The following is a 10,157-nucleotide window of genomic DNA, read 5'->3' on the forward strand; positions in this document are numbered from 1 at the left end:
GCTCCGCTGTGTTTTTCCTTCAGGGTCGTGTCTCGGGTCAGAAAGGCAGGATTCAGATCTCTCTCTTCGGGGGGGAGGGAGGGAGGTGTGATGTGGAAGGAAACCAACACAACAGCGTTGGCCCCCCGGTTCTGGCCGGTGTAACGTTGTGACAGCCTGACACCTGCTGGACAGAACCCGAGCACTGCAGCAGCCCAGCAGCCGAAGGGATCCTGAGGTCTGGGTCCACTGTTGAGGCCTGCTGCCTTTTTATGGACCCAAGCAGCTGCTTCGGCAAACTGTGTTCGGGTTACGGGCTGCGTTTGGCAACAGAAAAACGCGTTTTTAAGTGAAATCCGCCTTTTGAATTCAAGGGTAAGCCACAAATCCTGCTCCTCGGTGTTTTATTTCACGCTTTATTCCTCGTTTTAATTTGATCAGTTTCACTAGTGTGCTGCTTCATACTTCGATTGGCTTTTATCACCGTATCTGATCGGCTGCATGTGCAACATGTTGCTTTCCTGCTTCTATGTTTTGGTGAGATAGTGACAATCTTTAGCTTCGGTGGACAGTAAGGTTGAATATCTCCCTGGGACTGTCAGATGTGAATCTCTTATTAAAGACGAAGGATTTTTTTCTGCAGGAGAGGCTTTGATTTTAATTTTAACACCGAGCTCTGTCAGACTCAGATCTGAAGAGTCTCTGTTTTTTTTGGGGGGGGGGCGTTTTCTTGTCTTGTTTTTTCGCTCTGAAGGCTCCTGCTGAGGTGGCGGAGTTTCGGAAAAAAGACTCCTCGAGGGAGGGATTTACTTACAGACAAATTTGTATGCAAAGCCGCCGCAGACTCGGTGGGGAGAAGTTTCAGAGAAAGAGTCTTTGTCTTTTGGCCCGGAGCCAGCAGCGTCGCAGAGTTGACCAAACAAAGAGGGGAATTACACGAGACAGAAGGGACCAGAAGAAAGAGATCATTAACACCGAAACCAGAGCAAAGTCAAACAACATAATGAGGGGATGGGTTTCCATTGTTAATAGAAGAGGTAATTAAGCTCACTCCAAAGCTGATGGGGATATAACTGGGTTTTCTAAAAGTTTGGCAGGTTGCTACAGCCGTTTCTGCTTCTGTTTTCTTTATTTTATTATCTCAAGGTATCACACTGTTCTCTGATGCAACTCATCCTATTATCCTGGGATAAAAAAAAAAAAAAATGTTCTTTAGGTTCTTTCTAAAGTATTCTTCAGATATCAAGCACTGATTTCGGTGTACTTCAGGGTACGATGCTATATACATATATATATATATATATATATATATATATATATATATATATATATATATATATATATATATATATATATATATATATATATGAAAATCCATTAAATAACTGTCAAGATTCTGAACCACAGATGTTAACCTCAAGGTGGCACTAGATGAAAAGTCAGGGGATCACCAAGGTCATTTGGGTTAGTCCTCTGGGAACCATGAATATCAAAATATGATTTAAAATCCTTCCAATAGTAGTTGAGATATTTCAGTGTCGACTAAAGTGGTGGACTAACAAACTGCCTTCCCAAGAGAGCACGGCTTCCAGTCTGCAATCTTGGTTACACCCCACAGAACAAAAATGTCGGATTTTGCTATTGTGAGGGTAAAAGTGTAAAGATTGTCCTGAGGGTGTTGTTAGAGATAAGTCCATTAAAATATAAAGAATTCATCCTCTGAGGACCACGAACATTTAGAGCAAATTTAATAAAAAATGTGGAAAATATTTGCGGAGATATCTTTTTCTGGATGGCACAAGTACAAAATATATACACTGCATGAGTCTACACGATCCTCACTATACAGCACTTTTATGATGCCTCATTATCCCGCATGTTATTTTCTCTACATTACAGATCCCAAAAGTCCATTTCGCTTGTGTTGCAGTGCTGATTTGAACACGTTAAGGTCAACGCATCTGTTATTTTTGCTTGTAATCTGCAGTGTACCACAGATTAGTCCACCTCCGTTGCTTATCAGCCCGCAACAGCAGCCGCGGCTCACTGCTGCGACTCGCCGCGTGTGCTCGGGATGATAAACACTTAGCACGGAGGCTGCGCGACGCTGGGGAAATGGTTCCATACCACGAATGAAAACACAGCTTCAAATCTGCTCTTATCTGCTCCACGCAAACACACGACCGGAAAATACACACCACCAAAATATATCTGTAAGCAGTTTGGGGGGGGTGGGGAGTGGGGGGGATGAAAACTCGAAAAAAGAGGGTTTTGATATGGTATTCTGTGATTATGCAAATTAAGGGCGTACATAGGGACTACGTGACCCAAATATGGAAGAGAATAATGATGAGCTTAATCACAGGCAGAAGATACTTGACACCTCCACATGCTGTATGACTGGGAATATAACTGGAAGATAGATTATAAATACCCCCCCCAGTCTAAATATAGTCCGATGAAAAAGGAGATTTACTAAATACACTGACAGTCACAGGAGCTGGGGCAGGCCGCTCAATTTAAATGTACCAAATATTAGCCTTTAAATTTATCATAGTTCCACTTGGACATTTCCATTTCATCCGATTTATGTTCAAAATGGGAAATATACGGATTTTTCTGTCTCCTCATTGTTGGGAAAATAAAAAAGGAACATTTCATAATCCCAGCAATGCGAGAGAACTCACCATTGCTCTGGAGAACTCCCAGGAAATCACTGTCAGACTGCCTCTGTTTCCCAAACACTAAAGTCCAAAAAAAAACCAAAACAAAAACAAAACATGAACCACAGCTGGAGACGGGTCATTAACTTCATAAAAACCAATGTGGCAGCGACAAACATTCTGTGTTCGGGGACGTCCCAGCTGTAAATTACATCACATCTGTGTAAACAGAGCTAATTTTTGATGAATCAACCAGAAAAAATCAAAAGCTAAATGTTAATTACTCTGAGAAAACAACCACAATTCAAGGAGCACTCAGAACTTGGTTTTTCAATGCTTTCAGTCTTATTACACAGTTTTCATCAGCCGATTTAAAACGGATTTGCCATGGAGACGGATCATGAACACGAAGCCTCAGTAGCTGCTATAATTTTATCTGATGACGATACGGTGAACAGATTGTTAATTTTTCAATAAGTTTGTTGTGGACATTTTTTAAATAAAATCAGTTTCAGTATCACGTTTAACTCCAGATTCATTCAGATAAAATCACTGTAATGGTTCAGTCAAACGAGCGTCTATCTGCTCAGGACTCGTGCGGCAGGTCTGGACCACTCGTGACTTTCATGTGTACCCCAGAGAAAATTGGTGAATACCACAAACTCTCTTAAATCGCTGGACTGTGACCGATGGCGTCCATAAGAACCCAACGACAGACAAGAACGCAGACCGAGAAAGGTCTTCTCTGATCCTCAGATTTCCCTTCTGTTGTCCACACACTCGAAAAAAAACGACAATACCCTTGAATCCAAGGTCATTTATTTGAGGTGAACAGATGTTGTGCATTGGATTTTCTGCCCTGTATTTACAGAAGGGGATCTGTCATCGTAGCCAAGGGCTTTACGTTTGATTCTGCTGAACTGGACCACACGTGGGGGCAAATTAAAATAGATCTGACTGAGAGAATCAGGCGACGTTCAGACTGAAGACTGGAGATATTCACTCCGTCTCCCTTCATCCAGTGTGATGGTGCGGAGTCACACACGAACAGGCAGACAGACATCCATCCATCCATCCATCCATCCAAACATCCCTCCACCCAAAGAACCATCCATTCGTCCATTTATGCGTCTAACCATTGAACAATCTTTTCATCCATACAAAAATCCATCGGTTGATCCAAAGATTAAACCATCTTTCCAACCTAATAACCATCCATCCATCCATCACACATGCACACCAAGAATAGCTGAGGTCTCTTAAACAACAGTATGCGTAATGTTAGGTTCCGTAACATTCTGTGATATAACAGATGAGGCAGCACAACGTGGCTGGAGGACACGGGTTCACCCAGTGGAGGTTGGCTGCAGACCCCCTCAACCACCGGGCTCCTGAAACAGATGGGCGTCCGGGGACAGGCCCTCCGGCAAGCCATCAGGTCGCCGTCAGAGGCTGCTGAGCGAAGCAGCAACTGGAACCCAACTGGACTGCGAGAGGACCACTGTGCAGCTTCGGGGGTAAAAGCAAGGGTGGGTGAAACCTGGGACGCCTGGTGTCACCGATGAGCCCTCTGGAGGACCCGTCATCACGGAAACACAGAGGAAGGAGGGTGCCCACCTCCTGACCCCTATGAAGCAGCTCCCCCTGCCTCCACTCAAGACATCAAGGAACTGCCGATCATCATCAACAAGTCCTTTAAGCTCAAATCTGTGAACTGGCTCCAAATGAAGTCATTCATGAGCAACTTTTATTGTTTCACGTGCATGAATTTGGTTTTTTTTTCCCTCCATGATTCCATTCAGTTGTTTTATTTTATTGAATGTGTTTTTCTTGCATTTGGTAAAAAAATAAGAGCATACTAGCTTCAAATAGCTTGATATAAAATTGATCTAATACATACAAATACAAAGTGTAATAAAAATAAAAGCTTTTTTGCCCTGCTGGTCTGTTTCTCCCCCTCTTTAAATTCTTCTGTGTTGTTTTTGGGCTCGAGTGAGAGCCTGGTCCCGATCCCGGTCTGACGTCCCTCATGTCCTCCTGTGTTGCAGCCCAGCGGCCAGCAGATGTCAACGTTGCAGCAGATGGTCCTTGTTGTGTCCCTTCTTGCAGAGCCGAGTGCTGCAGGCAGATAAGTCCACGCCCGAGGCCCTCTGAACACTGTGATGATCAGCGTGCAGCAGTACGTGGACGGCCGGGCGACGCTTTATCCGCCTCCGTCCACAGCACGAGCAGAAACCGCAGATTTCAATGCTCCGGCAACACGTACAGCAACCCAGCTGCACACCAGGTGACTGAAACCCCCGGCAACAGCTCTGGGTGTCTACATGTTGACGAAACTGCATCTTTAAAGGACCATTCTGCCTGTTTTCGGGACTACAATCCGGTAAAAACAAAATTACTGTGGGGCTAGGGGATGGTGGGGGCTCATGACATCAGTATGTCCAAACGCTTGATCTGTGCAAGTTGATTGTACTGTGCAACTGGAATGAACAGAAAACAGCAAACAGCAGCAAGTCCCTGAAACCACAATCAAGACCACATTCACAACTGGAAAAACAACGAAATTCACACATCAAAAATAAAACGTCCAATAACCTGATCCACGTGGTTGTCCTCGGTGTCTCCACTGTGGGGACTAAACAGCAGTGCTCAGGTGGCAGAAGCAGCGCAGCTCTCAGTGCAGTGATCACATGTTGTTTGGTGCTAAATGTTTGGAGAGCCCCTGTGACCTCTGCCGGGGACAATCAGCTGAGGAGCGGAGCGGCCGGCCCCCCCTCGGCTGCAGCGGCCAATTTGCAGCAGCGAGCGGCGGCGGCGGCTCCTTGGCCCGCCGCCCCGCATTACAGGCTCTAATTGATTTTCCGTTGTAATCTCAAGGTCCTGATGACATTCTGGACGCAGATGCTGCGGCACCGTGCGGAGATACTCGCTCTCCCAGTGCCAATTACCACACGTGCCTCCGCGGTGTTTCACAGCCTGGAGGTTGTGGGTTTGAAACCCGCAGGTTCCACGTTCTTCCCATGAAGCTTGGTTTGGATCTGGGTATCTTCTCTTCCTAAACTCATGCTAATGCTGGAGCGAATGTATGCAGAATGCCTTGCAAGTGCAAAGGTACTGAGCCCCACCAAGAAATATACCTCAGCGCGTGGTCTTGAATTCATGGCATGAATTCAGCGCAGTGCAACACATTAGACTCCGTCCAGTGAATGGATGTCCATGACTATGCAAGTTAGTTCATCATAATTGATCGCTTTTCCTTTGTTGGACAGACCGACCTTTTAACCTTTTCACATTACTGACGTGCCAGCGGACAACATCAACAGCTGTAACTTTAAAGACGCGAGAGGGAATCTTCTACAAACGATGTCTAGAAATTAGAGGCTGCAGAAAGAGTCTGAGGGGTTATTTTACGTGAAAAGTAGTCAGCCTCAGTTTTCTTTTTTTTAAATGTAAAATTATGGCAAACACTGAATGGAACATTTAAGAGAAATCTGGGAAAGGGATCAGAGTTCAAACACGGGTCGAGGATGGAAGTGGAAAAACACGGTGGCTGCCGGTCAGTTAGAGATGCAGCGGGTAGATTTACACTCCGCAAAGATACACACGGGTTTTTATTGTACACCAGTTGAAGTCCGGGGAATGAGACTCGTGGATGACAGTTACTGTCGGAGCTGCTGAAAGGACGCGGGCGCTTTTCGTCATTTCACGTGGGGCTGTTCTTGTCTTTCTCCTTTCTGTTGACGGTCAGTCAGGGCTATTGGAGAGGGGTTAAATAAACCAGGACCTCCGCAGCTGTGTTCATCAGGACATCTGGAGTGTGACGTGGAACGTTCTCCAACATCGGAAGAGTCGGACGGTTAAATTTGATGACGGACAAACAGAATGTATTATTTCAACTTTTCTAGACCTGATTCATGTTGTATTTATTGAAACTTTCTTTGTACATTTTTTTGTCGTCTATATTTTTCCCCTTAGTTTGTTGTTTTCACTTATTTTACTTGGACAATCTGTGACGTTCCCAGATTTGTTTCCTTTTATTCTGTTTGTTCCGTTGCCTGTTCTTCACTGACTTACTCTAATATGTTGCCTTGTGTTGCATTATGTTCTTTTTCTTTATTTAGTGGAAGACTTGATAAAAGCAAACTTGACTCACAACAGGTGCAACTTCAGAACACGAGGAAAGCCGCTGAGAAAAACATCACGACAGGAGGAGGGTCGCGGCCCTGTGAACACCCTGACGGGGGCCACTGCTGCAGATGAAGACGGCCCCGGGACAGGAAGCATGCTTTAGAAATAAACTGCTGCCATTGGAATCCTATGAACAGGCTTCTGTCAGCAGGGAGACGTACAGGGGTAAAGAATCAAACCAGAAGGGCTGAAAAGGTGTTTTTTGTGCCATAAACTGCACCAATCACAGAAGTAATGGGTGGAAAATGTTCCTCATCCCAAGAAGGAAACCCGCTGGTAAGATAAGAGTGCAGCTGAACTATCAGAGCCATGGATTTTATCAGTCCTGTTCAGGATGGCCTCTTCCACCCTGTGGTTTCCATCGGGGGGGGGGGGCTGCGTGCTGCTCTTTGGGGAAGGTGAGGAAGTTAACCAGCCGTACATTTACCAAACCAACCAGCCAGTCTTCATCCTTAAAAATCAAACTTTGAAAACACTTCCAGCGAAGCATAAATCTCCCCATTGTGCAGCTCGTCTTCTTCGCCGTGTTTAGAAAAACAAACTGTTTGACTCTGACAAACAACAGTAGAAGTCTTATATCCTAAAACAGCAACACTACAAACGATCTGTAAAAAAACAAGTTACTGAGACGTCCTCCTCTGCGATGTTTGACGTGTCCATGTGCAGTCCATGACTCAGCTGCAGTCATTTCCTCCTTCCTCCTCCGCGACCTCTGTGCTAAAGAGCAGCCGCTCGAGCGTCAGCCGCCGTCCTCGTCAGCAGGACGACGACGCCTGGACAGCTTTCGCACACTGACCGCCATGAACACAGGGGCGCAGATAAGTCGCTGCTGGCAGCCTCTGAGGACGACTGACAGTCAGAGTCGTTTCAGGAAAGCGGCGAAAACCTCGACAGGCGGAGATGTCGGATTTGACTGAGAAGAAGTAGCCCAATTTTAAATTTTCATTTAGAAGAGGGCTTTTTGTCCATCATATATAAATATCAGGCAAATTAAATGATTATTCTTCACTTAAATGAACAGACGTAAAGTAGCCTATAATGTAATGGATTCAGTGTGTTACGCTGCGGGCTGCAACCTGAGCCCCATTTTCTTTAACCCATATTTGTTCTCATTTTGGAAATTTAAGTATGCCGAATTAGCTATTAACAGCGCCTGTCTGCAGTGTAGCCATGGATGGAGAGACAACTATCACTGGAACCCTGTGATACTGAAGGAAACTTAAAAACCTAATAATTCTCAGGCTAGTTCTGGAGTTACGAGGAGCATCTTTTTTCCCTGATGTCACGGCAGGTTTGCGAACATTTATCTGCAATGGACGTCATAAATAACGACACCCTCAGAAGGCGTGAGCCACACTGACTCTAAAAATACGCGTTTCGTGTCTGTGTGTTCAGATCTGACTGAGTTATGACTGATTTTTGATGCAAATGGCAGCAATCCGGGGGTAATGGTTTTGAAGTGTCCTACCTTGATGTCCTCCATCAGCTGCGCGTCACAGCCACTGCTGCTGCTGCTGCTGTTGGCGTTGTCTTTACCTCACGTCCCTCCCTCAGAGCCTCGCTTAACCTCAGGGGTATAGATGAACTTTTGTAGGTGTGAAACTGAGATCGAATTTTTTTCATGTCCGGTTACAGAAGAAGAAGCCCAGTGGGGTGAAACACCATCTGGCACCACTGTCAGCAGGTCCTCAGGCGTCCTCTGGTGGCGGCTACTGAAACCTTTAGCACATTCCCACTTCCACTGTAGACTGGAACTTGAAAGACAAAACCAGCCGAGTGGGAGGACCTCCTTGTTGCCCTAATGCTTAAAGTCAGTCATGTTGAATAATTTTATTGTTATTATCATATTACCATTATAAGAATCACTGAAAAACTAAATATGTGGCAGCGACTCAAAGGTCTGGAGCCAGACTGATGCGGAGCGGCAGACATGGAAAAAAATCGGTCTCACGCATCCAGCGGTGATTGGCGTGACATTTAGCTGTAACGCTCGGGAGGAGGTCTTCTGCAGTCCATGCTCCAGCTGGTTAACGTCTACGATTTGGGGACGGAGGCCCGCTGGTCTGTGAGGTTCCCGCGTGTGACCTTCCTGGGGAAACGGGAACAAGTTTGGGCTAAAATTCCCATTAAATACCGGAACCTCAATTCCCGGTAATCAGCCGTAGCTGTTATTATTAGGTCCCGACACGGTAAGAAAGGAAGAGTCAGGGGTCTTATCATATTACACATATACTGTATATTCAACACTACTGCTACTGCTTTCAATCCGTCAGGAAATTCACAGGATCACAAATGCACCAGAGGATGAACTGCGCCCCTCGAGGATGCTCTAGATTTCTCCGTGTTTTCGTCTGTTTGTTTGCAGACACCTGTGATCTCCACGTCTAGTTTGGGTCTCACGTTCACACACGTCCACAGCACTGGGACATTTATCGCCGTGGAAACGGGCGAGCTGCTGCCTCATTAGCATTCAGACGGTCGCGCCGGGGAAAACGAACCTCACCTGCGAGCTGAGCCGAACCAAGCAGCCACTAACTGATGTGGAGACGATGTTGCAGCTAATCTGCTGGATAATCCTTGGAAGGCACGACGGGCTGAAAGGTTCAAAGCAGCAGGCCGCGGTGGTGGCGGGACTTAAGTTCGGTCAGATGTCGGGTTCTTAAAGTGTCGACTTGTCGGCGGAGGGGAGGCTGTGGAGGCGAGATAAGCAGCGACGGCCGTCGTCTCGTTCCGAGACAAGAGGCTGCTGACTTCCATTTATCAAGGACGGTCAGAGCTCTAATGGCAGGAGAGCGTGACGCACGCCAACGTACACGAGCGCTTCGCCAGCAAAGACGTGGCAAACAGCATGTACGGGGCACAGAGAACTGCACACTGATGCATAAATATGTAGTTTCACATTCACTGACTCACGGTCAATGACTTTTCTCTCTCTCTCTCTCTGATATGCTGGTATCAAGTGGAGGTAAAACAATATGCGTCATTATCCTCCCAAAATGTGAAGCTGTAGTCCAAAATCCAGGCGCGTCTTCGCTTACTGTGACGTGTGTATCGACGCTACGCGCGGGACTCTGCCAACTCATGACGGGAGCAGAAAGAGGAAACAATCTTGAGACAATGAGAGTTTTCATATGAAAGTGCAAAGCCGTTATTAACGACAACAGGCAGTAAAAGTTGTGTAACTTATCCAAACTGCAGCAGCGAGTCTTGGCAAGTCTGCAGGCAGCGGGAATCCGGAGCGCTATCCACGGGCCAACTGGCACCGAGTCTACTGTCTGACTCGCCGTCGGCCGGGTCGAGTCAAGTCGGGTTTGTACAGGTCTGTAG

Source organism: Xiphias gladius, chromosome 2 (assembly GCF_016859285.1).
Source record: "Xiphias gladius isolate SHS-SW01 ecotype Sanya breed wild chromosome 2, ASM1685928v1, whole genome shotgun sequence".
Classification (NCBI taxonomy): Eukaryota; Metazoa; Chordata; class Actinopteri; order Istiophoriformes; family Xiphiidae; genus Xiphias; species Xiphias gladius.